Source organism: Chiloscyllium plagiosum, unplaced genomic scaffold, assembly GCF_037043375.1.
Source record: "Chiloscyllium plagiosum isolate Xiang-an unplaced genomic scaffold, Cpla_swu_hap1 HiC_scaffold_18, whole genome shotgun sequence".
Classification (NCBI taxonomy): Eukaryota; Metazoa; Chordata; class Chondrichthyes; order Orectolobiformes; family Hemiscylliidae; genus Chiloscyllium; species Chiloscyllium plagiosum.
The window spans coordinates 68,335,541-68,363,421 of NW_028270156.1; the positions used below are offsets into that span (position 1 = coordinate 68,335,541).

Genomic DNA, 27,881 nt, shown 5'->3' on the forward strand with positions numbered 1-27,881 from the left:
AGCTTCCTGCAAAATGACTGCAGTTGTTTGCCTACGTTGCACTTAATTCTGGATCAGTGGTGCTGGAAGAGCACAGCAATTCAGGCAGCAAAATCGACGTTTCGGGCAAAAGCCCTTCATCAGGAAGCAATCCTCTGCACATGACGGCTTTCTGACCTTTATAAAGTTAAGCAATAAGGCTCTTTATGAATATCTGTCCCCAGACTTTGTGTTTATAGATTCTCTTTCAATTACCCCTTTGAATCCTCAGACTGCACCTACCTCTTTTCACCCGCTTGATTTTCATGTTGAAGTTAGGAGATTAAATATAGTGTTTGTCCAGTCCCTTTGTTTTTGTTTCAGGGCGATGTGCCTGGTAGCATCCTTGCCCTAAACTCCAGGTGGACACCAGTTACTGTTCAGCTGGAATAGTTTATGGATGAATGGAAATCAACTTGCAGTTTGAAAATGGGTGCATTTCCATGGTGTCCTGACCAATATCTATTCCTGGACTATGGTCACTGGCTCAGTACCCTGTTTGGGAACATATCCTTTTTTCAAACATTAGAAAAGTGACCAAACTTCAAGTAGCACTACGCTGACGAGCTAGGTACTTGGGTGGCACGGTGGCTCAGTGGTTAGCACTGCTGCCTCAGGGACCAGGGTTCGATTCCAGCCTCGGGTGACTGTCCGTGTGTGGACTTTTTAACAAAACTGGTTCATCTCACAGTCGTGAAGGTGAAGTAGATAAGACCACGTGGGTTCGAGATGGGCCGAATGGTCCTGCTTCAGCGCGACCACTGTGACATCCCGAAGGGCACTACCTAAATGCAGTTTGTGCGTTCATCGCACCGAGAGAAAGAGAGCAGCGGGTGGTTTAATCCCAGTGCCTCCTCCCCTAAGAAGGGGAGGATAGATGATGAACTTCAAGAAAGAAACTGCCTTGAGGTTTGCTTATTTTTTGTTTGTCTCACTCGCATTAAGAAAAAAAAAATCTGTGTTGGATTGGGTCCAACGAGTTGTCTGGCTGCCCCAAACGGAGAGGGACAGAGAAACAGCCGCAACTTACAGCGGCAGTGTCATTCCAAGTGTACACCTCCCACCAGGGCGACCCAGCCTGAGCTGGGTATAAAGAGAGGCTGCAGGCAGCAGAGAGGCGTCAGTCCCAGTTGTTAGTGCCTGGCTCTCACCCTCCCCCTTCTAACAGCTCGCCTCTTCAAATCCTCCTGTCCCCTGCTGTCTCAGCGCGGAACAAGCTGCCAACACATTTCAGGGGGTAAGTGATGGCTCTCAACGACTGTTCAGTTCCTGCTGGAAGGCAGGACACTCTGGGCGTGCAAAATTGCTGGCTTTGAGGGGACTTTTCTCTCTCTCTCTGGTCTAATTTTAGTCCTTCCCCCAACTACTCGTGTTTGGGTTTTACTGCTCTGACTTTGCTCAGAGTTTCCCAGGACACCCCCTCGTCCTGCGCACAGAGAGTCAGCACTTCTCTTATTTACACACGTGAGGGGATACTGTGATTACCCCGACTGGAGCAAGTGGCAGTGATGTATGGGTTGCTTCCCCCGTCTGACACCCTTACCCCCCTCTTAGACATAGACAGAGGCTCTCATGTGTACTGTACAGTCTTTCCACAGTCTCTCCCTCCCTCACACATTCCCCCCCCCCCCCCCCCGTTTAGTGGTGAATACACACAATATCACTCACCCAAGTGAGGCCTCCCTCATCCCTTTAAGTCAAAAGTGTGATGCTGGAAAAGCACAGCAGGTCGGGCAGCGTCCCAGGTGCAGGAGAATCGACATTTCGGGCATAATCCCCTCATCAGGAATGCCCATTATCTCATCTCTTTAACACATACACTCTCACATGCCACACTCTGACACACACAAACACACTGTGTCACATCTACGTGCGCACATTACACACAACTTTGACTTATAGAGAGACATACAGCACAGAAACAGACCCTCTGTCCGTGCCAACTAGATATCCTAAACTCAACTAGTCCCACTTGCCTGCGTTTGGCCCATATCCCTCTAAACCTTTCCTCTTCACATACTTGTCCAAACGTCTTTTCAATTTTGTAAGTGTATCCGCCTCCCCCACCTCCTCTGGCAGCTCGTTCCATATACGCACCACCCTCTGTGTGGAAAAGTTGCCCATTGGGTCCCTTTATAGATCTGTTCCCCCTCTCTCCTTAAACCCTATCCTTGGCTATTCACCCTATCTACATCCCTCATTATAAACCTTGATAAGGTCAGTCTCTGACACTCCAGGGGCAAAAAAAAAGTCCCAGCCTATCCAGCCTCTCCTAACCTGAACCTACAAATACTGTCACGTGTGAAGTTAATCTGTGATATAGTTTTTCCATTGTTATTTAAAGCAGTGCAACTGACACATTACTAAGTGGAGGTTGCAAATGAGTCATTAAGTTTTGGGTTATGTTTTAACTGTGCTGGCAGTGGTACCTCGCACTTTTGCTGAATTTGTAGCTGGAGGGTATGGTATAACACATACATACATGAATTAGGAGCAGGAGTAGACTGCTCAGTCCCTTGAGCCCACTCTGTCGTCCAATAAGACCAAGGTTCACCAAAACATTCCGTAATCCCGCTCACTTCTCACCCTCTGACTTACCACAAATTTGCCTATCTCTGCCTTCGAAATATTTAAGGAACCGACGTCCAGCCCCTTGGGAGGAAGAGAATTCCAAAAGCTTAAGATCTCTGTAAGAAATAAACACTCATTCTCACTCAATGGGCACCCCCTTATTTTTCTTTAAACAGTTCGCGATTCTCCAAAAGGAGGAAATATTCTTTCCTCGCGCATCCTGTCAAGGCCACTTAGTGTTCTAACTGTTTCACTCCAATCACCCCTTTCTATTCTCAGCTCAAGTGAATTTGGGCTGCTGTGTCCAAGTCACAACTCAGCCGATCCAGTTATCTATCGAGTAAATCTCTCTGAACATCTTCCTATGTGTTTATATCCTTCCTTAAATAAGGGCACTAATATTGTACACTGTCATCCAGTTGGGGTCTCATCTGTGCCCTGTATTGCAAAAGTGTTACTTCTTTAACTTTGCAGTCAATTCCCCTCGCATTAAATAACAACAATCCATTAGCTTTCCTAATTTCCACACACTAACTGCTGCCTCACAGCGCCAGAGACCCGGGTTCAATTCCCGCCTCAGGCGACTGACTGTGTGGAGTTTACACATTCTCCCCGTGTCTGCGTGGGTTTCCTCCGGGTGCTCCGGTTTCCTCCCACAGTCCAAAGATCTGCAGGTCAGGTGAATTGGCCATGCTAAATTGCCCGTAGTGTTAGGTAAGGGGTAAATGTAGGAGTATGGGTGGGTTGCGCTTCGGCGGGTCGGTGTGGACTTGTTGGGCCGAAGGGCCTGTTTCCACATTGTAAGTAATCTAATCTAATCTAATCTAATCTAATCTAATCTTTTGTGATTCATGTATTAGGATACCCAACTGGGACCTCTCACTATTCAGATAATTTTCATTTCTCAGTCAAAATGGGCAATTTTACACTTTCCCAGATCATTCTCCGTTTATCAGCTCTTTCCGCATTCACTTAACTGATCTAAATCTGTTTATAGTTTCTGTATTTCCTCCACACATTCCTACCTGTCATTTGGACATCAGTAAATTTAGCTACCATGGCTTCGGTCCCTTCACACAAATCATTTACATAAATTGTAAAAAAATTGATTTGGGTAGCACACCACTCCATCTTCCAGAGGAAGTGGTGGATGTGGGCACAGTTACAATGTTTAAAAGACACTTAAATTAATACATGAGTAGGAAAGGTTTGGAGGGACGTGGGCCAGGAGCAGGCCGGTAAGAATAATTTAGTTTGGGATTATGTTCAGCATGACCTGTTTGGACCAAAAGATCTGTTTCTGTGCTGTATGACTCTATGGCTCTATGACAGCTTGCCAACTGAGAACTGAATGAGTTAGGTCTACTCTTTCCTGTTAGCTAGCCAATCTTCAATCTGTTACTTTGATATTAACATATCAATATTCCTCCTTCTGATGTGAGCTTTCATTTTCTGCCATAAACATTAAGGTAACATCTTAATTAAATGCCTTTTGGAAATCTAAGAGATGTACATCAAGCGTTTCTACTTTATCAATGGCATGTCACTTCCTCAAAGAAGTTGAAGGGATTGTCTAAGCATCATTTCCATTTCAATAACTCATATTCACTCTGACCAATTACCTTGAGTTTTTGTAAGTGCTGTGCTAGAATGTTTGCTTTAATAATAGCTTCCAGGGTCTTGCTTAAGACAACTGCTAAGCTTCCTGTTCGCTCTCTCTCTTCATCCCTCTCCCTTTTCCTCTCCCTCACTCTATATTTCCCTCTCTGTCTCTCTCTCTCTTTTTCCCTCTCCCTCTCTTTTTTTCCTCTCCCTCTCTCTTTTTCCTCTGCCTCCCTCTCTCTCTTTTTTCCTCTGCCTCTCTCTCTTTTTTCCTCTGCCTCTCTCTCTTTTTTCCTCTGCCTCTCTCTCTTTTTTCCTCTGCCTCTCTCTCTTTTTTCCTCTGCCTCTCTCTCTTTTTTCCTCTCCCTCTCTCTTTTCCTCTGCCTCCCTCTCTCTCTTTTTTCCTCTCCCTCTCTCTCTTTTTTCCTCTGCCTCTCTCTCTTTTTTCCTCTCCCTCTCTCTCTTTTTTCCTCTCCCTCTCTCTCTTTTTTCCTCTCCCTCTCTCTCTTTTTTTCCTCTCCCTCTTTCTCTTTTTTTTTCCCTCTCCCTCTCTCTTGTTTTCTTCTCCCTCTCTTTTCTCCCCCCCCCTTTTTTTCCCCTCTCACTTCGCGTTTGAATAAAGGAGTGACATTCACTATTTTGCAGTCTATTAGAATCTTTGATGAATCTAAGGAAATGAAGACCAATACTGGCCTGAGGATGAAGTCCTTCAGGTTGTGGGGATTTGTCAGCCTGCAGTTTCAACAATTTCCTCACTGTGAGGATGATACAGAGAGGCTGCAGAGGGATGCAGTCAGGTTAAGCAAGTGGGGAAAAAAACTTGGCAGGTGGCATGTACTGTTGGAAAATGTGAGGCGTTGCACTGTGGGCAAGAGGAATAGGGGAGCTGAATATTATTTAAATGCTGCAGAAAGCTACATTTCTGCAGAGGGATTTAGCAGCCTTTGTCCATGAGTCACAAAATGCTAGCGTGCAAGTTCAGCGGGTAACAGGGAAAGCTAATGGAATGTTGGTCTTTGTTTCAAATGGAATGGGGCATAATAGCAGGGAGGTTTTGCGAAAATGTAGGAGGCATTAGTCAGAACATAGCCAGAATACTGTAAACAATTTTACATCCCTTTAACTAAGGAAAGATATATTGGCATTGGAGGCAGTCTGGACAAGGTTCATTGGGTTGATAGTAGTTAGGGAGAGATAGTGTGTTACAAAGAGATGTTTTGTAGGGTGGGTTTGTACTCATTGGAGTTTAGAAGAAGATGATTCTGCAGGTGACTTGACAAGGTAGATACGGAGAGGTTGTTTCCCCTTGTGGAAGAGTCTACAATCAGAGGACGTAATCTCCGATTAAGTGGTTGTACATGTAAGGCAGAGGTGAGATAGAAACGCTTCTCTCTGAGAATTGTGGAATTCTTTACCACTGAGAGGTGTAAGGCTGAGTCATTCCTCGTTGAGACAGACCACTTTTTAATCAGTAAAGAAAGCAAGGGTTTTGGGGCTAAGGTGAGAAAGTGACATCGACCGGGCTCTCATTGAATGGCGGAGCAGACCAGATGGCCTGGAGTGTCTACGTGTGATCCTACATCTTATGGTCACACGGCCTTACCATTTCCCTAATGATTGTTATTTTCTTGAGTTGCTCCTTCCATTCATTTCTTGATCTACAGCTGTTTCTGATGTGAAATATCGCTGGAAAATACCTGCTCAATTGATCAGCCATCTCTTGATTTTTAAATTATTAATGTCCCTTTGGAGGTTCTGTTTGCTAATTTTGTGCCTGGCTCCACATTATCAACCACGCAAAACTTTGTCCTGTCTGGGTCGTTGGTGCTTGGTGTAGATCTCAATGACCTGGACTCCCACACCCTCCCCAACACCTCCCTCAACTGTAGGTTCCTCTCTAGCTCGAAAGAGATTGGGCCAAACTCTAGCATCGAGCAGGCAATGCAGCCTTTGGGATTCATGGTCTTTGCTGCAGAAACCAGTGTTGGTATCCTTCACCGAATATGTCCCGTACTGCATCTACTCTTGTTTTTTTGCTCGTCCTGTGTGAATGGCTCCTTGTAATTCTGCTCAGTTAGTACATCCCTTTTGCAGGCCTGACCCTCATCCAAACAAGCTGAAAGAGTCTTTAGAATTGGGAGTGTGATGCTGGAAAAGCACAGCAGGTCAGGCAGCATCCTGATGAAGGGCTTATGCCCGAAACGTCGACTCTCCTGCTCTTTGCATGCTGCCTGACCTGCTGTGCTTTTCCAACACCACACTCTCGATTGTGAAATCTCCGGCATCTGCATTCCTCACTTTCCCCTGAAAGAACCTTGAACCGTTTGGACAGTTGCCCTGCATTCCTACTTTCTGGATCCTCTTAGCTGCCTCAGTCACAGTTGCTGCCTCCTTTCCCTGGCCAAACCAGTAGACCCTATCCTAAAGAGTGTGCCCCTTCCCATAATAAAGTGTCCAGGTACTCTACAATCATAGAATCCCTACAGTGCAGAAAGAGGCCATCAAGTCTGCACTGACCCTCCAAAAACCATCCCATCCAGACCCAACCCCCTACCCTATCCCATATCTGTGTGTTTTCCCATGGCTAATCCATTTAGCCTCCACTTCCCTAGGCCATACACCCCCATTTGGCACAGCCAGTCCACCTAATCTGCACATCTTTGGACTGTGGGTGGAAACCAGAGCACAGGGAGGAAACCCACGCAGACACAGGGAGGACGTGCAAACTCCACACAGACAGCCGTCCAAGGCTGGAATCGAACCCAGATCCCAGGCAATGTGAGGCAGCAGTGCTCACCACTGTGGTGCCGTGCTGCTCATTATCGCCCTCCCTGAAGTGTCACAGTGTCTGTAACTCCACCTCTGGCTCATAAACTCTGAGCTGAAACTATTTAAGCTGCAAACACTGTGGATGTGTTTCCCTTGTATCACACTGGCTTCCAGGAACTCCCACATTCTGCAGTCGCGGCGCATCACCTGCCCTGCCTTCTTTATTGTGGAGCAGATGCTAGAGACCAGAGCCGAGAATACGTTGCTGGAAAAGCCCTTCATCAGGCTGCTGCCCGAAACGTTGCTACTCCTGCTCCTTGGATGCTGCCTGACCTGCTGTGCTTTTCCAGCAAAACACTCTCGACACTGCCATCTTCATTGTGTCTCAATGAAGTAATTAATTATGTGGTTAAATTTTAAATAAAGCAACTTTACCACTTAAGAGTAAAATAAATAATGAAATTACCAGTCACTTACTTCACTTAGAGAATCACAGAGGAATTATGAAAACGATAGAAAAGCAAAGAGAAGTTAGGAGTAAACACTAGCAGCCAAATTAAAGTGAATCTCCAAGTCTGCTACAAGTATTTTGCTAGTGAGAGAGTGGTAAAGTAAGAGTAAGGATGATTTGGGACCAAAAAGAGGATTTATACATTGACGTAGAGGACATAGCTAAGGCATTAATGCCTTGCATTTGTCTTCACTAAAGGAAGGAGATGATTCCCAGGCCATGGTGACTGAGAAGAAAATGAGAATGCAAAAAAGTGTTTAGTAAAAGAGTTCTAAACTGATAAGAAGGCAGCATTGGCTAAGCTGTTAGCACTTAAAGCTGACAAGACATCAGAACCAGGTCAGATGTACCTCAGGCTACTGAAGGATGAGAGAGTGGAAATTGCAGGACACTTAGTCCTCCCTAGACTCAAGGGAGGTGTCAGAAAACTGGAGAATTGTTCAGAAAAGATAGTTAGGGCAAGCTGAACAATTACACACCAGTCCGCAGTGGGGAAGTTTCTAGAAACAGTTATTAGGATAAAATAGCGGGATAAAGAGGTAGGTACATTAGGAAGCAGCAGCGTGAATTTCTAAAGGGGCGATCGTACGATGGCCTAGTCGCATTGTCACGAATCTATTAATTCAGAAACCCAGCTAATGTTCTGGGGATCTCCTGCCATGGTAGAATTTGAATTCAACCAAGAATTTGGAATTAGAGATCTAATGATGACCATGAAACCATTGTCAAAAACAGAAATTGCTGGAAAAGCACAGCAGGTCTGGCAGTATCTGTGGAGAGAAATCAGAGTTAACGTTTCAGGTTGAGTTACCCTTCCTCAGAACTGAAACCATTGTCAATTGTCGGAAAAGTTCCTTTAGGGAAGGAAACTGCCATCCTTACCTGGTCTGGCCTACGTGTGACTGTAGACCCACAGCAATGTGTGGTTGTTTCTGGGTAATTTGAGATGGGCAATAAATGCTGGGATAGCCAGAGATGCCCACATGCTGTGAGTGAACAATAGATTTGCTATTGTTTTTAGAAGAGGTAATAGGAAGGATCAGTCAGAATAATGCTGTTGATTTATTATACACAGACTTTTGTAACAGTGCCACACTGCAGTCTTATGAGGAAAGTTATAGGTCATGGAATAAAAGGGACTGTGTCAAAGTGGTTACAAAATTGGCTGAATGATAGAAACCAGAGAATTATTGTCAATGGGTATATTTCGGGCTGGAGGAAGGTGAGTGATGGAGTTCCGCATTGAGGCCCATGTTTTTCCTAATTTATATTAATGATCTGGATTTTGGCAAAAGAATGACAGTTTCAAAGTTTGCAGATGACGCTGAAGTCAGAAGAATTGTAAACTGTTCGGAGGACAGTGTGAAATTCCAAAAGCACATTGACTAGTTGGGACAACGGGAGGATAAATGAAGGAAGATGTCTAATGCAGAAAAATGTGAGATGATATATTTGGTCGTTAGAACTCAGGCTGACAATATAAAATAAAGGGTGCACACACAGAGGTACCTTGGTATATATGTGCACAGGTCATTTAAGGTGGCAGGACAGATGGAAAGAGCAATTATTGAAGCATACAGGGTCCTCAGCTTTATTAATTAGGGTGTTAAGTGCAAGAAGAAGGAGGTGATGTTGAATGTGTATGAGACACTTGTTCGAACTCAACTGGAGTATTGAGTACAGATGTGGGCGCCACATTACTGGAAGGATATGACTGTATTAGGCAGCATACAAAAGAGGATTTTTGTGAATAGATTCAAGGATGAGAACCTTCACCTCCTGAGATTGTCGAAGTTGGGATTGTTCTCACTGGGGGGGGGGGACAAAGACAAAGATGAAGTCTGATTTCAAAATCGTGGGGACCTGGATAGAGGAGATATGGAGAAACAATTTCCAGTTGTATGGAATCAAAGAGCAAAAGGGCACCGATTTAAAGTGATTTGCAAAAGGAGCGAATGTGTTGAGAGGAAAGAAGTTTCCACACTGTGACTGATTAGGGTCGAGAATGCACTGCCTGGAACTATGGTGGAGGCAGGTTCAATGGAGGGTATTGAGAGGTTAACTAAAATGGAAATGGGGTGCAGGGTGACGGTGAATGACACGGCGTCATGATGATGATTTGATGAGCCAGTGCTGACAAAATAGGCTAGTGGCCTCTGTGTGCACTGTAATGTTTCTGTGATTCAGTTAGAGTGTCCTAAAAAAAATTAAGCTAGTTAATTACGGGTCGTCTTTTTCTTTTTTAAAAAAAAAATGTTTTTCTCAATATCAGCACTTTACACAGTCCCTAGCAGCTCTTACTCTGCAGATAATTAACTCACAGCTTTCATGTGGTATCACTTTTTTTCTTAGTTTCCCACCTGAGGTATTTATCCTCCTCCCCATTCTGCGTACTCCTCTACCATACAGATGCCATGGCTCCCGGTTACTTTCAAAATGCCTGTCTCAGTATCCCCTCTCTCCTACTCCTCCAGCTGCAGCTGACTGCCTGTCTCAGTTAAGGGGGTGAGCAAGAGTCTGTCAGATGGAGTACTGTGAGATGATAAATGTGAGATCATCCATTATATAAATGGTGAAAAATTGCAGCGTGCCGCTGTGCAGAGGGGCCTGGCTGTCCTTGGGCATGAATCACAGAAGTTAGGTCTGCAGGTGCAACAGGTAATTAAGAAGGCAAATGGAATATTGTCCTCCATTGCTAGAGGGATGGAGTTTAAAAACAGGGAGGTTATACAGCAGCTGAGTTGAGTCCTGGTGTTGCTCTTCTTACTTGGGAAAGGATGTCCTGGAACTGGAGGGGGTGCAGAGGAGGGTCACTTGATTGATTCTGGAGTTGAGGGGGGGTTGGCTTATGGGGAGAGATCGAATCAACTGGGACTGTACTCATTTGTAATTAGAAGAATGAGGCGGGTTTTATAGAAATACCAAAAATGATGAAGAGAAAAGGTAAGAGAGAAGCGGGTGGGGGGGGGGGGGTTGTTCCCACTGGCCGGTGAAACGAGAACTAGGGGGCACAGCCTCAAAACAAGGGGGAGCAGATTTCGGACTGAGTTGAGGAGGAACTCGTTTTACCCAGAGGGTTTGTGAATCTGTGGAATTCCCTGCCCAGGGAAGCAGTCGAGGCTGCCTCGTTGAACGTTTTATGGCAAAGCTAGATTTCTGACCAGCAAAGGAGTTAAGGGTTATGATGAGTGGACAAGCAAGTGGAACTGAGTGTGTCAAGATCAGCGATGATCTTGTTCAATGGTGGAGTAGGCTCGAGGGTGGGGTTAGGGGGGGTGCAGACGGCCTACTCGTGCTCCTAGCTCTTATGTTCTTATATTGCTGTCACCCGTTCCTCTGTGTTCTGCTGACTGCCTGTCTTGAATTGATGTTTTGGGACCAGGGACGCAGATGGATTGGTTGGCAGGGCTGACGTGAGCAGAACATATAGTCAAACAAGTTCTGTTAATGGTCCCGTTTTAAGAGCGGGAGTCGTTTTTGTGATTATGTGCTGTGCTTAGGTTATCTAAAACTTTAACAATCATGGTGTTGTGCGGGTATGTTCAGAAATTGTCAGGTCTCTTTTTTTTTGTTGTTCAAAACAGGGACCGCATTGAAAATTGTCGAGAGCGCGGTGCTGGAAAAGCAAAGCAGGTCAGGCAGCGTCCGAGGAGCAGGAGAGTCGATGTTTCAGGCATAAGCCCTTCATCAGGAATTCTTGATGAAGGGTTTATGCCGAAACATCGACTCTCCTGCTCCTCGGATGCTGCCTGACCAGCTATGCTTTTCCAGCACCGCACTCTCGACTCTGATCTCCAGCATCTGCAGTTCCTCACTTTCTCCTAGCTGCATTGAAAATGCTTTCATTTATTTGAGGTATTGTATTCTTCAAGGGAATTGCCATTTATTATTAACACAGTACCAACAAGTCGCGGTTGTACGACATTGTTCACATTTCAAAGTAAAAGGTCTTCACAAAACGCGGTTAAGGTAGCAACGGCCGCGGACAAGAGACTAAGTGAGCTGTGCGAAACCTGTCTTGGGATGCTGGGTCTGAGGGACGGAGGGGAGAGAGGATTTGGGGAGCCCAAGTGGCCAGTTCACAGAGATGGAGGTGGCTGAAGGCTGTGCGTCAGATGCTGGGGCACAGAAGGGTACACATCGGGGAGGGAGGGCCAGAGAGGGAGGGTTTGGGAAAACTGACTCTGTGGGCGGCACGGTGGCACAGTAGTTAGCACTGCTGCCTCACAGCGCCAGAGACCCGGGTTCAATTCCCGCCTCAGGCGACTGACTGTGTGGAGTTTGCACGTTCTCCCCGTGTCTGCGTGGGTTTCCTCCGGGTGCTCCGGTTTCCTCCCACAGTCCAAAGATGTGCAGGGCCAGGTGAATTGGCCATGCTAAATTGCCCGTAGTGTTAGGTAAGGGGTACATGTAGGGGTATGGGTGGGTTTCGCTTCGGCGGGTCGGTGTGGACTTGTTGGGCCGAAGTGCCTGTTTCCACACTGTAATGTAATCTAATCTAATCTAAATCTAATCTAATCCGTATCAAGCACTTCAGCTGAGATGGGATAACGGCAGAAGTAGGTAAAATTGCACAAATGCTGTATTGTATTGAGGTAAACATGGTGAGATATGTGAGGAGACATTATTCCGCAAGCAGTGAGCTATATATTAAGTTGTGAATTATTATACCTTGAGGAGTAGGGTAGTCCTCAACGAGATTTTTAAATAATCAATAGGATTAGATTAGATTCCCAACAAGTCCACACCGACCCTCTGAAGAGTAACCCACCCAGACCCATTCCCCTACCCTATATTTACCCCTGACCAATGCACCTAACACTATGGGCAAGTTAGCATGGACAATTTGTCTAAACTGCACATCTGTGGGGGGAAACCGGAGCACCCGGAGGAAACCCACGCAGACACGGGGAGAACGTGCAAACTCCACACAGACAGTCACCCGAGGCTGGAATCGAACCCGGGTCCCTGACGCTGTGAGGTTGCAGTGCTAACCACTGAGCCTGGTTTACAGTGAGTAATATCATCTTCACTGAGTAATGGAATATTAGATGGCCGAGATTTATGACGAGCAATGGCAGAGAGCAGTGGGATATTATACTACACAAAGCTAGGAAAAGCTGTGTAATGGTGTGTCTAGTGTGGCTGTCCATTCAATGGCCCACTGATGGGTCGTGTGGAGAAATAAGGTACCGCCAAGAGCACACCTCATTGTGTAGGTTGATGGTCTATGACTTGTGATCACTTTTGGTCCTCCCTTACATTCCAGTCGCAGAGTGGTGGCTGTATTGACCAGGTCTTGTGTGGATTCAGTTGAGTGCTGTCTTTGTAGGAGGCTAACACTAAGGAGCCCTGCTGCTGGTCATTGGTCAGTTGTTGGGTTCTTTGACATCCTCCCATGATTCTGCCTGGTCGGTTGATACCCGCTGTGGGGATATTGATAGCTGTTTCACAGAATGACTGCAGTGACCTTGAGAGCATTCTTAGTGGGTTTTTAAAAAAAAAACTTTGTAAGGTTTGCTAATGACCTTTCTCCATCTCAGAGTGCAATGGCGATGAATGATAGGTAGGATAATGTGGGATAGCACTGGAAGCCACTCAGGAGTGAGTATTTCTGACACCGTTCTCATGGTACTGTTGAGCTACGTACTCTGTTGTGGTTGGGGAATGAGGAGAACAGCGTTCTGTACCAGAGTGAACTGGAGACGCTGTTCCAGTTGCTGCTCCCCATGACGATCTGGTGAGTTTCCGGATTATGTTTGACCTGGTTTTGACTTTCTGACTGGCATTACTGAGATAAGGCTGATAAGGGAAAGTCAGTTGTAAACTATTACATTGCCAGCGATGGGAAATGATACTGCCGTATATTAGCAAGTTGGATGTTATGGGAGGGACTGCATGGTTGTTGCCCCAATGCTTTTCAGTAATTAGGAACATTAGGAGCTGTCAAAATTGCATCATGACCAATCATACTCTAATCTGTCTACCCTCCTCAGTTCTGGGATCCTTTTAATGTTATGCCTAATAGATGGAAATCCCCAGAAATGCCTCCTCATTTGCTGAGTCTAAGGTGATTAATCTCCCAACTAGTTTAGAACATAGAACAATACAGCACAGAACAGGCCCTTCGGCCCACGATGTTGTGCCGAACATTTGTCCTAGCTTAAGCACCCATCCATGTACCTATCCAATTGCCGCTTAAAGGTCACCAAAGATTCTGACTCTACTACTCCCACAGGCAGCGCATTCCATGCCCCCACCTCTCTCTGGGTAAAGAACCCACCCCTGACATCTCCCCTATACCTTCCACCCTTCACCTTAAATTTATGTCCCCTTGTTTGCAGCACTTGTTTGGAATGTATTGTTTGTGTCTATCCACAAGCAAATCAAAGGGGTTTCTCCCAAAGCCTGAGTGATGGAGATTGGCTACGCGGGAGCCCTGGGTCGAGAGTGTGGTGCTGGAAAAGCACAGCAGGTCAGGCAAAATCCGAGGAGCAGGAGAGTCGACGTTTCAGGCATAAGCCCTGGCCTGTTCTGACCCTGTTTTAACAGGAATCACTCTCTCACCCTGTAGTTCAAAGCCTGCTGTTTTTAACAGAAGGTGCTTATTGGTGAAATGCTGTGTTTTCCCCAATCCTTGATCCAGAAGGATATCTGTTGCTGAATATTGTTCAGGAGGTTTGCCCGAGATGTGGCTCTGTGGTTGGAAGGCAGGGCAGTAGTAGGTGGATTGAACACGTCACAATGAAGTGGGAAAGCGAGGTGCAGTGTGGATGGTTTTGAAGAGCTTGTAGAATCCTAGATTCCCTACAGCATGGAAACAGGCTGTTCAGCCCAACAAGTCCACACTGACCCTCAGAGTAACCCACCCAGACCCATTCCCCTACCTTATAACTCTACGCTTACCCCTGACTAATGCACCTAGCCTACACATCCCTGGACACTATGGGGCAACTTAGCATGGCCAATCCACCTAACCTGCACATCTTTGGATTGTGGGCTGAAACTGGAGCACCCAGAGGAAACCCACACAGACACAGGGAGAACATGCATCTTCACCGTCCGGCGGGTGTTGGGGTGTTTGGGGTGGGGGGTGGTGGGGAGTTGGTGTAGGTGACGTACTTGAGGACAGAAATCTGGGGGTAGGGTCTTGATTGGAGAGGTCCAGTTACAATACACGTTGTTGAATTGGATTGAGTCTCAGTAAGATGTGTGTGTGTGTAATCTATGACAAAAAGGAGCACTGTGTTCAGTCTTCAGTTTTGCCCCATGTAAGTTCAGTTTGTCTTTTTTTTGGTCTGAACTCTTCTTTTGTTTTTGCTTATTCCAGAAGGAAAAATAATCCAATCTGGAGTCATTCCCCAGAGGAGAAAGTGAGGTCTGCAGCTGCTGGAGATCCGAGCTGAAAATGTGCTGCTGGAAAAGCGCAGCAGGTCAGGCAGCATCCAAGGAACAGGAGAATCGACGTTTCGGGCCTGAAGAAGGGCTTATGCCCGAAACGTCGATTCTCCTGCCCCTTGGATGCTGCCTGACCTGCTGCGCTTTTCCAGCAGCACATTTTCAGCTCATTCCCCAGAGTGCCAGGATTGGGAATCATGTGTTTTGTCGCTGACCATCCACTTTGATATGCAATTTAGTTTTACCACTGTCCTTGTCGAGGTGGAAGACCCTGGATATGGATTTTAGTGTGAGATGCCACTGAGTGCAATAGCCTGTCAACTTCGTAATGTCTTCACTAAAGTCTGGTCCAGCTGACAGTCTGTGTGCTGCAGATCAACACACAATGCTGATCCAGGAGGTTCCTGGATTTTGACCCGGTGAGAGTGAAGGAAAGGCAGTGCTGTTCCAAGCCAGCATGGGGAGTGGTTTGGAATCCGTGCGGCAGTCGTGTCCCTAAGCACACCCTCTCTCAAAATTTCAAACCTCGGGTTAATAGATTTTCAAAGTCTACTGTTCGTTGTGTGAAGAAGTGTTTCCCTCAGACCTGAACAGCCAGAATTGAATGTTAATATCTTCACTCACTACTAGAGCCTTATCTGTCCTATTATTGGAGCCATACTTCAGAGCCTCAGTGGGGATACCATGTGCTCCAGCAGCCTGGTTGTTCTCAAATTGGTGGGTGTCTCTCTCTCTCTCTCTGTCCCATGCAATGGCTGGGGGGTTGTTGCTGAGCCCGTGGCAAATGTAGCTGCTCTCCTCCCAGCTTCCGAATGGCAGGCGAGTCCCAGGTGGATGGAGGAATTCCTGATACCCCTCAAGACCTCACTGGCAAAGTGCAGCATTCCCATGGACACCTGGGAACCACTGGCCAAAATGGAGGAGAGCATCCGGGAAGGCGTCGAGCACCTTGAGACTTGCTGTCAGGGAAACGATGGAAGCCAAGCAGAAACATTTTTAAGGAGCAGGTAGCCACCCCAATGCCCCACCCACTCCTTCCCACCATCACCTTCTGTCCTAAGTGTAACAGAGCCTGCGGTAGCCACACGGGGTCTGTACTGCCACCAACAGATACATCCTGAGAGTGGAAGAGAGTTGTCCTCATCTGCAAAGGACCATCAGTGATGACGATAACTGGATCTCAACGCATTCTGCTGTAGTGGTCCTTCAAAAACTGACCTGGACCAGCCATATAAATACAGCAGCTACAAGAGCAGGTCAGAGGCTAAGGATACTGTGGTGAGTAACTCACCACCCCACATCATGTCCATCCTTTACACAGGTTAGGAGGGTGATGGAATTCGCCCCACTTGCCCTGGGTGAGTGCAGTCCAACAGCACTGGAGAAGTTTGGGGCACCCTCCTGGACAGGGCAGCCCACTTGATTGGCACCACATCCACAAGTATTCACTACCTCCACTACCAACCCTCAGTAGCAGCAGTGTGTACCATCTACAGAAATTCACCATAGATCCTCAGGCAGCACTTTAGAAACTCATGACCACTTCATCCCAGAAGGACAAGTGCAGCGGATACATGGGAACGCCACCAGCTGCAAGTTCCCCTCCAAGCCTCTCGCCGTCCTGACTTGGAAACATATCACCGTTCCTTCACTGGGTCAAAATCCGGGAATTCCCTCCCTGGTGGGACATTGTGGGTCTACCTACAGCACATGGGCTGCAGCAGTTCAAGAAATCAGCTCACCTTGTCAAGGCCAACTAGGGTCAGACAGTAAATATTGTTGTTGGGAGCTGAAGCCTTTAGGAGGGAAAGTGAGAAAATCTAAAGGATGATATTGTCTAAGAGATTACTTTGTGTGTCTAAACGTCTTAGAGTGGCAGCACTATCTGTGAAAACCAGTCTTTTTGGGTTCGGCTCGGCCTGGAACCTCTGCCCTGCCATGAAGCTTTCAGACTGTTCCGGAATGTTGTTCCTTTCATTTTAAATAAAAAAACCCGTGCTTGAGGCAAATATTATTTATTTTCCCTAAAACAGACTGATCCCTAAAACAGGTAGAAATTTGCGTCTGGTTGCTGGTTAGCCTTTTTAACTTCCTGTTTGTGTTAGTTTGAGTAATCATGGTCATTTGGTCTTTGGCCTACAGTGGCTGACCTCTCACATTGCGGTGCGAGTGAAGTAATTGAGTTGCAGGCTTGTAGCTGTTGTCCAAAAGTAGTTGCAGGCCCTAGTGAGCTGGGGTTGGGAAAATTGGGAGGTTGCCTGTTATTTTCTCAGCACTTCATCACTCATCGATAAAATAGTCTGCTCAGAAGATGGAGACTTGCCCATCACATTAATTTGATTTACTATTGTCATGTGCGCCGAGATACTGTGTGAAGTGTGTGCTATCCTGGCAAATCATATCTTAGTTATGCACATCAGGATACTCGACAGAATGCAGAATGTAGTGTTACAGCTACAGAGAAGGTGCAGAGAAAGATCAACTCTAATCTATAAGAGGTCTGTTCGTAAGGCCTGATAACAGCAGGAAGGAAGCTGTTTTAAATCTGCTGGTCCATGTTTCCAAACTTCTGTGTCTTCTGCCCGATGGGGAAAATGTATAACTGGGGTGGGAAGGGCCTTTGATCCTATTGGCTGCTTTTCCAAGGCAATGGGAAGTATAAACGGATGGAAGGCTGGTTTGCGTGATGGACTGGGCTACGTTCACAACTCTCTGTAGTTTCTTGCAATCTTGGGCAGAACAGCTGGCATGTCGAGCTGTGGTTTATCCAGACAGATGCAACCTCAGAAGGCATCCTATAAAAGCTGGAAAGAGTCCTTGCGGACAGGCTGAATTTCCTTCACCTTCTGAGGAAGGTGAGGTGTTCTTTCTTGACCGCAGTGTTGATGTGGATGGAACAGGTCAGACCCTGGTGACAATGATTCATATAAAGCCTAGACACCTAGACGAGGGCCTTACCTAACTCATCGAGGGAGAAGCTGATGATGTGGTGGAAAAGGCTGGTTTTGTATGCTGCGCAGTATTGCGAATCTCCATTGAGAGTCAAATGGGCTAAAGTTTAAAAACAAAATGGCTTTCCAAAATGGGGGTCGGGGTTGTGGGTTGACATTTTGGGGTCATAACCTCTGAGGGCAGCAGTGGTTGAATCCTCAGCCATTCTTCCGACCTCTCTGTCTTGGCCCAGCTTTCACTGTTCTCTCAGAACTGTTGACAATTCAAAATGGAACCCGGAAAGCTTTCGGAAATCTTGGTGTGGCAACGGCATTGCACCAAATCTCACCAGTTCACTGGGAGGAAAGGGAGGGTTGATGGTGATCAGAGCTGCCCTCTCTGTTAGGCCGTTCGACTGCAGGTATCATCGCAGCTGAGTTGTACCTGTTCTGGAGGGCATGGCTTTTCAGACCCAGCTGCCGAAGAGTGTCTGGGAGCATCAATCAAAGCTGACCTTATCCTCCCTCTCTAACTCCCAAGATCAAGTGTAACATCTCTACGCCCAGCCAGACTGTGAGAAGAGCTTTCTCAACCCACACCATAAGCCAAACCGAGGACTTTTCTGGTCCATTTTGACTCAGCCGCCCACCAGATAAACGCAGTGAGCTGAGAGGGGCAGTCCCAGTAATTATTTGTTCTTTTAAATGAAATGCATTTTTCATTCATCTAGTTTCTTTTTAAAAAGGGCATCTTGAGGTGGTAGGGAGTGGAACTCCTACACGACTGTAACTATCAGGTCCTATTCTCGTACGCTGTAATGTGGCACTTGCAGTTACTACTTTGAGACCAGGCTGGAAGGTAAAGCCTATTGTGTGTGGGCCCGAGAACGCAGGACGGTGAGGGTGCCACGCTCAGCATGACTCACGCTTTCTATTTATAGCCTCGATAGTGCCAACATTTGCAATTTGTTTGGTTTCCACACCAGTAGGAGCTCAGGGGAAATGAGTGACGAGTACCTTCCTAACCTTTCTCGCTGTCCGTTTTGTGAGTACTTACTGGGTACTTGCTACGGATTACAGAATTCCTACCAAGATAGCCTGACCTGTCCACACTCAATCCTGACCAGTTCCTCTCAGACTGCCTATTTCTACCTCTATGGAATTGCCCATCATCGCCCCCCCCCACATCGTCTCAAGTGTTCAAGCACTCATCTAATCTTTCACTAGCTCCAGCCTGGACTATTCCAGGTCATTCCTGGTTGGCCTCCCACATGTCTTCCAAAGATCAAGCAAACCCATATCTTAATTTGCAGCGAGTCCCCATTAACCTCTCAGTTCAGTGCTTGCTGACCTACTTTGGCTGCCTGTCAAGCAATATAATGACTTTAAAATGTGCGCCCTTATTTCCAGTTCTCTCCATGGTCTCTCCTGTCTCTGTCATCAGTTCCACAACCGTCCAAGATTTCTCTAATTGTGGCTAATTGTGCATTCCAGTTATAATTGCTTCACCAAATTGCTTCAATTTGTCTAGGATTTCCCACGTACACCTCTTAGCATTTTGACCTTACCTGTCTTTTTAAGACCTACTTCTTCTTTGCTCAAGATATTGGCTGCCTTCATATCTCCTTTATATGGCTCAGTCTTATGCTTCGTTTTACAACACTCTTGTGAAGTAACTTAGAATCCCTATGATGCAGAAAGAGGTCATTCGTCCCATCAAGTCCACACTGACCCTCCAAAGAGTATCCCACCCTGACCCACCTCCACACCATTTTCCCCCATGGCTAACCCACCTAGCCTGCACATCCCTGAACACTACGGGCAGTTTAGCATGACCAATCCACCCTGACCTGCACCATCTTTGGAGTGTGGGAGGAAACCGGAGCACCCGGAGGAAACCCACACAGACACGGGGAGAACGTGCAAACTCCACACAGACAGTCGCCTGAGGCTGGAATCGAACCCGGGTCCCTGGCGCCATGAGGCAGCAGTGCTAACCACTGAGCCACCGGGCCTCCCCAACTTGGGATATTTCATTATGTTAAAGGTGCTATATAAGTATATCTGCCACTCCTTTGCCCAGTCTCCTTGCCTGTCCAAGTTCTTCTTCAACCTGTCCCGATCTTTTGTGTCACCTAGCAACAATGCCTTCAGTTCCGTCATTCAGATCATTAATGTATAATGTGAAAGTTGAGGTCCCAGCACTGACCCCTGTGGAACTTCACCAGTGACTGGCTGCCATCCTGAAAAAAGACCCCTTTATCCCTGCCCTCTGCCTTCTGTCTGTCAGCTAATCCTCTGTCCATGCCAGTGCCTTGCCCACTAACACCATGGGCCCTTATTTTATTTGGCAGCCTGCTGTGCAGAACCTTGTCAAAAGCCTTCTAGAAACTCAAATAGATTACGTCCACTGGATCATGAGGCTGTGCTGTCTCAGCCCTATTTTACTATGCACGTCCAAGTACTCCACAATCTCATCCTTAATAATGGACTCTCAAATCTTACCGATGACCGAGGTCAGGCTAACCGGCCTATAATTTTCTGTGTGCTGCCTCCTTCCTTCTTAATTGGAGGTTTCACATTATCCATTTTCCAGTCCTCCTGGTTCCTCCCTGACTCCATCGATTCCTGAAAGATCACCATCAATACCCCAGCAGTCTCCTCTGCTATCCCCTTCAGAATCTGGGGTGGATTCCATCTGGGCCAGGTGATTTATCCATCTTTTAGACCTTTTAAACTTCCCCCAGCACCTTCTCCTTAGTGATGGCCACGATACTCACCTCTGCTCTCTGACTCTCTTGACGTCCTGCTATGCTGCTGATGTCTTCCATCGTGAAAACTGAGGCAAAGTACCAATTCAGTTCCTCTGCAATTTATTTGTTCCATATTACTACTTCTTTATTGTTTAATTGAATCCCTACAGTGTGGAAGCAGGCCATTTGGCCCAACAAGTCCATACCGACCCTCTGAAGAGTAACCCACCCAGATCCATCCCCTACCCTATTGCTCTACATTAACCCCTTACCTAATGCACCTAACCTTCACATCCCTGAACACTATGGGCAATTGAGCATGGCCAATTCACCTAACCTGCACATCTTTGGATTGTGGGAGGAAACCCACGCAGACACAGGGAGAACATGCAAACTCCACACAGACACTCAACCTGAGGCTAGGATTGAACCCAGGTCCTTGGCACTGTGAGATAGCAGTGCTAACCACTGAGCCATCGTGATTGTCCAGCCTCATTTTCTAATGGTCCAATCTCCACTCTTGCCTCTCTCCTGACTTTTTAAGATATCTTTTTGATATTACTAGTTAGCTTACCCTCATAATTCTTCTTCTGCTCCAGTATAACTTTATTTTTATTTGTTCTGTGCTGGTTTTTAAAAGCTTCCCAATCATCTTCACTACATTGTATGGTCAAAGTCATATTGTCCACGCTCAAAATGATTGGGAGTGGGGAGTTATGACCATCTCCATTCATTTGCTTCCCCCCCCTCCACTCCTGAGGTGATCACTCTCCAGAACCTTCCGCAATATACTCAGTCAGTGATGATCGCTAACGTGAAACTGTGAAAGGAAAATTCATAGGGGAATTAGGAGTGAGCAGGCAAGTGGGACTGATTTGATAACTCTTTTCAAAGGGATAGCAAAGGCAGTTGGGCAGAGTGGTCTTCCATGCTGCAAGATCCTACATGGAGATTGGTCTTTGGCCCGCATTTGCGTATGAGTTGGTGAATAATAAGAGAGCTTTCAAAGCTTTGGGTGAAAATAACTTGTTGACTGAGTTGGCGCATGGCACTGGGCAAGTTGCCAAGGAGAATGGGTCCTTTTTCTTTTTAAAAAAAAATCCAAGTCTTACTGTCATCAAGAGAGAAAGAGCTGATGTAAAAATCATAAGACTATCATCAATAGGCAGCCATTGTTTCCTTTCTAATCGCTCTTTCATGAACATGATGAGCATGTGATTGATGAGACCATTGAAAAGCCAAGGAAATGCAAATTCTGGAAATCTGAAGTACTGCGGGAAGCTTCCGGAAGGAAGCTGGTCATCCGGTACCTGGGGTGAGGAAAAGGCCAGCCTGAGACAGCTCTAACGAATGTTCAACCTTGGGAATATTGGCTTGTTCGTTTGAATTGATTAGCTGTGGCCAGAGATCCCATATCTGTACCCTGGTTTTCTGTATAGTTTTTGTATTTGTATGTGATATACCTGAAGACTGTGTTACATATAGATATGGACTTCCTTCTGATTTTTAACGTGAGTGACTCTAAGCGGGGGGGGTCACATTGTGAATGGACATTCTTTCTGGGCGCCAGTACCTAGGAACACTACTCACTGACCTGAGGGGGGGGACTATAATAAAACACTCCCATTTTCCAGTTGGGGACCTTGTTAACACACTGGCATCGAACAGCTCATGCAATTGGGACAACTTTCCAATCTGCAGTGCCTTAAAATCTCCAGCAACCAAGACAACGAAGTCAGGCAACTGAAAGGAATCGGGGGAGACAAGCGTGGAGAGGTGTTACAGAGAGGGCAGGCTGCTGATTTGTATGGGGCATTCATGTTCCCTACAAAGAATCATTGGTAAGTCAGTAAACATTTTCTAAGCTGGGTGCTGCAGTCTTTTTAAGGTCTGTTGTTTAGATCACTGAACACCATTTGATAAGGTGGATGCTGAAAGGACAGTTCCCCCCCGTGTGTCAGAGACTAGACTACAGTTTCAATACAACGGTCTCCCCATTTAGGGTGGAGAAGGGGGGATCTGTTTTCTCTTTGACAGTCAGCAGTTGGTGAAAAGTGGTGGATTTGAGGTCATTGGCTACAGTCAGTTCTTCTGTAACGCGATGGGTGCGTACTTGTGCAGCCCCGCATCATAGAAACATCCTGCTTTCGAAACAGTGTTGGTGATGCAATTGCGTTACAGTCAACGCACGTCTTAAAAGATCGCGCTGTAGAAACAGCAGATTTGTGTTAACGAAACGTGTGTTACAGTAGAATGACCTGTATATTTAAGGTAGGGGTAGATTGACTCTTATATATATATATCCTTAGGGAGAAAAGGGGTATGGAGAGTAGCTGGGAATGTGACGTTGATGCCACAGTCAGGTTAGCCAGGCTAAAGAGGCCAAATGGCCCTGTTTCCTCTCAATATGTTTGTGGCCCCAAGCACTAATCATACCAATTCCACCAGAGCACTTTATTCACAGGAAGAGGGCATCATTGTTTAAACCCTGATTGCCCAGAAGAGTCTACTGTATTTGAGGGTCACTTGTAAAATCACAGTTGAAGGGCATTCATTGATTTATCAATCTCTTAATTCCAGATGTTTATTGAATTCAAATTTCACCATCTGCCATGATCCCAAGCCATTGGATTAACTGTCCAATGATAATACCATTAGGCCATCACCTTCCCTACTTGACCCTACGTGTGTGTGTGTGTGTGTGCAATAGTAGCTAAACACAATCCTGTGATCCATAGGTAACGTTTGGAAAGGTGCCCGACACACACAATCGGAATGGCTAAAATCCCAGCGACTCCGGCAATCCAAGGTGGAAACGGTAACCACTCAGCAGGTTGGGTGGAGGAGCAGTTAACATTTCGGGTCAATGTTCTTTCATCAGTGTGTGGGCATTTTCAATTTCAAACTGTCATGTGAGTCGCTGTTTACAGCCCTCACAGTAGCGCCACAAACAGTCCCGCGTTAACTGATTTTAATCAGATTACAACACCGATTATGAGCACACGCGATATAGCTGATTCACTTCTGGAGCTGGGCTTGTGGGGCTGATAACATCAGCATCTGTTCCGTGAATGCCCTTTCATATCTCTCTCTGTATTTCCCTTTTTCAGATGTTGATGAAGCCGTTGCAAGTTACCAGAATATTATGTTTCTATTTGCGTCTCAACATTCGCAGCTCCTTCCCGTAACCTCAAAGTGCTGCGGGAGATGGAAGGGTGGGCATTGGCTAAGATGGGTGCTCTCTTCGGGGGGTTGGGGCAAGGTCTTTGGTGTACACGATAGAAGCACTAGATTAATTTTCCTGATGGCTTCAGCACTAAAACCAACGTGATAGAAGCAACCCTCGAATTGCACTATTTGGTGCCAAATTATCCGGAGTTGGAAGCACATTGGGATGGGGGAGAGTAGAAAACCAGCAGGATGTTCTCCTCCTATTTACTCCCTGCTCTCAGCCTTTCCTCCTCCGCTTAGAGGAGAAAAATAGTCCCTATGTGGATACTGATAGGAACCAAGAAATGATTGTGCGATTAAATAGCCTTCAAAATTGGTAAACTTATGTAGACTGGTCATGGGGGTGAGGCACTGACTGTGTGCACCATGAGGATTTGGGAATAATTTGAGCACTGGAGTTGCTCTATTCAATTTATAATGAGTTAATAGCAAGTGGCACTCAATAAATTAAACATGGCCTGGTTTATAGGTCACATGATTGTGTCTACATTTAGAATCACCGTGGAACAGTGAATGAGAGAATGGCTTTGAACAGAATTTGCCAACTTGCAAATGAGGGAGGGGAAAACGATTGGTCCCTGCCTCTGATTCTGACTCACTACCGCCCCCTGTTAAGTTAGGAGGTAAATCAAATAATGAGAACAAGGTGGTAGGATTGAAAGCTTCGCTATAACTGATCCAGGATGAGTCAGACTGAGTTTTGTTTGATGGTTGCTGAGGTTGGTGAGGGGTGAAGAGCAAATTGTAAAAGTGGTAGGACAGACTGAGAGACAGACAGGCCTATCCCTGTCCTGATGTTCCCAACTCGGTCAATAGCAGCTGACTCTTCAACTTCCACCAGGGTACCCATATACGGTCACGTTTAAACCAATTCCCTTTTGGGTGCCAGCAGGCTTCATGGTAAAGAATTGGCAAAAGGAAACCCACGCACGGCTCCACCGATAGCCATCAACGCTGACCCCACACATCTTTTTCTAGGCATGACCACCCAAAATGTAGACTCTGCTTGTTCTGCTAGTGCATTTGGCACGGTTCTCTCACATTTCACACCCCTACCTTAAGGACTGTGCTAAAAAGCAGTCCTTTTTTTTGATTTCAAAAATATACTTTAGTCATAAAAATATCTTCATATGCATACATAGTCGCTAAAGCGGTCCGGTTCTGTACAGTAGCATATGACAGGACATTGGAGTTTGACTCTATCCAACAAGCAAACCAAAGGCATTTCTTACTTGTACAAGACTGTGTTTGCTTCCACTTGAAGCACAGGGATGGGCCTTATAACTGGGAGGGCCCCCGTTTAATTTTGTCAGAAAGACCTCAGACAGTGGTCTTTCCCCACTGCCCCTTGGTGGCAGCTGCCCCGTGCTTTAGTATGTCCCTCAGCACGTAGTCCTGGACCCTGATTTTTATTGTGACCTCTTTTTCAAAGGTGTTGCATGATTAGCCTGGGGAACAGCTCTTGAAACCTGTTCTGAAAATGTCCTAAGCTCTGGATTTCTCTGCCTCACTGTTCCCCACACCCCCGGCCTCGATAATGCTCCTTTTTAAAATCTTCCTCTCTGTACAGGTTTTGGTTGTGAGTTGTGTGGATGGTGGGTTTGGCAGACCGGGAAGTGGAGCTAAAGGTCTCGATCGGAACATGATGATATTACATGGTGGATCAAGCTTAAATCACACGAGAGAGGCCTTCAGAGAGAGGCTTTGTATCACAGGGGCTGGGCTGTGTATTCATCAGCATCTCAGATAGCATTGTTTTAATTTTGTAAGCGTACGTTTTCTTTATATAAGTTTCCATGAATGTTAATTTTTAACTTTGTTACAGTTCCCCACCAGGGGCTGTTCAAAAAGGAATAGAGGGTTGCTTTACTCAGCGTCTAACCCTGTGCTGTACCTCTCCTGGGAATTTTGAGAAGGTGTCGAGTGAACGTTAATCTCTATCTAACCCCGTGCAGTACCTTTCATGGTAGTGTTGATGGGGATGGTGTAGAAGGACCATTATTCTGTTTGTCCTGGCAGTATTTAATGGGGGACAGTGTGAAGGGAGTTCAAAAGAGTAGAGGGTGCTTTTCTTTGTATCTAACGCCGTGCTGTACCCGTTCTGGGAGTGTTTGATGGGGACACAATAGAGCAAGCTGAACTCCATATCTAATGGTTATTGTACCTGTCCTCACAGTGTTTGATGAGGATGTTATAGTGAGTCTACCCTAACCATAGCCCACCAGTGGTGGGTGCAGTTTTATTACTTTTAAGAGCTGTGTTGCTTGAAGAGCTAAATGTGCTCATGAGCTACGGATGAGAATGTAAACCACATGACCACCTGCCCTGTGCAGTCCAGTGAGAGACAAGGCTAGCAAAAGTTTGCATAGAGAGATTGCAACTTGCAGTTACAGACAACTGACCTATTAATAAGCCTGTTTGAGCTTTTCAAGCGAACTGAATCTACACTTCTCAATCTGTGTTACTTACCAATAACACAAGAAAATGTAGCACTTAGTACTGTAACATATGACAGCCAGGAGATGGTAATGTACCATTCTGTGACACTTCACACAGTGGGTGAATTGTCACAGTACATTCAGCTCATTGTCTTTGTGCTAGCTTATCCACCCAGCTCAGTACCATTCCCCTGCCTGCTCCCCATCACCCTGTGCATCTTTTCTGTTTCTTTTCAGATAGCCACTGATTCCCTTTTGCATGTTGGATTGAACCCCTGCCCCACCACATTCCCAGGCAATGCATTCCATAACCCAACCACTCACTGTCAGAAAAAGATTTTTTATTTTGTTTCTTTTACTCCTTCCTTTTAAATGTGTGCCCCCGTTTTGATTTGGATGTTTTCTTGAGTGGGAACAATTTCTCCTGATTTTTATTGTGACCTCTTTTTCAAGTGTGTTGCATGATTAGCCTGGGGAACAGCTCTTGAAACCGAATGACTGAATTAGCCTTTATTGCCACATAGACTCAATGAGTACAATGAAAAGTTTATACATCGCCACTAACAGCACCAACTCAGGTACAAAGGTTAACAGGTACAGCTTCTTCACTTACAAGATCTTAGAAAAGAGACAACTAAAATGTCCAACAATGCAGAAATAATAGTTCAGAACTATGGTCTTTCAACCATGGGCGGACAGTGGTTAGCACGGCTGCCTCACAGTGCCAGAGACCCGGGTTCGATTCCAGCCTCTGGCGACTGTCTGTGTGGAGTTTGCACGTCCTCCCTATGTCTGCGTGGGTTTCCTCCGGGTGCTCTGGTTTCCTCCCACAATCCAATGATGTGCAGATTAGGTGAATTAGCAATGATAAATTGCCCATAGTGTTCAGGGATGTGTAGGTTAGGTACATTAATCAGGCAGAGAGTCAGAGAGTTATTCTTCGGAGGGTCGGTGTGGATTTGTTGGGCCTAAGGGCCTGTTTCCACATTGTACAGATTCTAATTCTAACTCCGAGCATGCTGGCACCTTGCTTCCAGTCTGCAGCAGGCCCTGGCTCCGGACCGAGCCAGGCCTCACCTTGAAGATCATGAGGCTGGATCACTTCAGATCTGCACACCAGGCCGAGGGGACGCCTCACCAGGAGGCCACTACAATAGGCCAGGCCTTGAGTCACTGCTAGAGGCCAGGAAAGAAGAATTAAATAACACTAAGAGGGGGAAAAAGAAAGCGAAGAAAAATATAAGGAGGATGGGCGGAGTGAACACGCTTCAGGCGGGTTCAGCCTGAAGGGCCCTGAGTTTGAGGGCCAGGCAGTCAGTGTGGTTTTATCCTGCCTACACATTTTAAGCCACTCTGATACATCAGAGGACAGTTAATAGTCAGCCACATTAATGAAAGTTGGGCTGGAGTGTAGCAGTTTGCCTTTCATCCAGAATTGAAGGGGTTGATTTTAAATTTTCCCCCAGGTTGTATAGTGGAGTTTGGACCCATTTCTCCTGATCGTTAGGACCAGACCTCCAGTCCAGTAGCATATCCACCGCGCTGCTGTTCCCAGCACCATAGAGAGGAGGTGTTAGGTGATATCAGAATGTGATTAATTTCTGAGCTTCTGCACAGTTCTCGAACAACTTTGAGGAAATATTGGCACTGAAGTGTTTAC

The 27,881-nt window shown here is 46.2% G+C and overlaps 1 protein-coding gene across 3 annotated transcripts in view; it reads left to right on the forward strand.

The window, feature by feature from the left end:
- The first annotated feature begins 818 nt into the window (after positions 1-818).
- LOC122557955 (proline-rich protein 5-like) overlaps positions 819-27,881 on the forward strand; it is a 163,302-nt gene continuing 136,239 nt past the window's right edge. Inside the window, exon 1 of one of the 3 annotated variants that reach the window (XM_087996769.1) lies at positions 819-927. The gene's annotated coding sequence lies outside the window, so the exon portion shown is untranslated. Of the gene's footprint in view, positions 928-955; positions 1,256-27,881 lie in introns of those variants that run through there. The other 2 variants (XM_087996770.1, XM_043706223.2) reach the window with 2 other exon arrangements.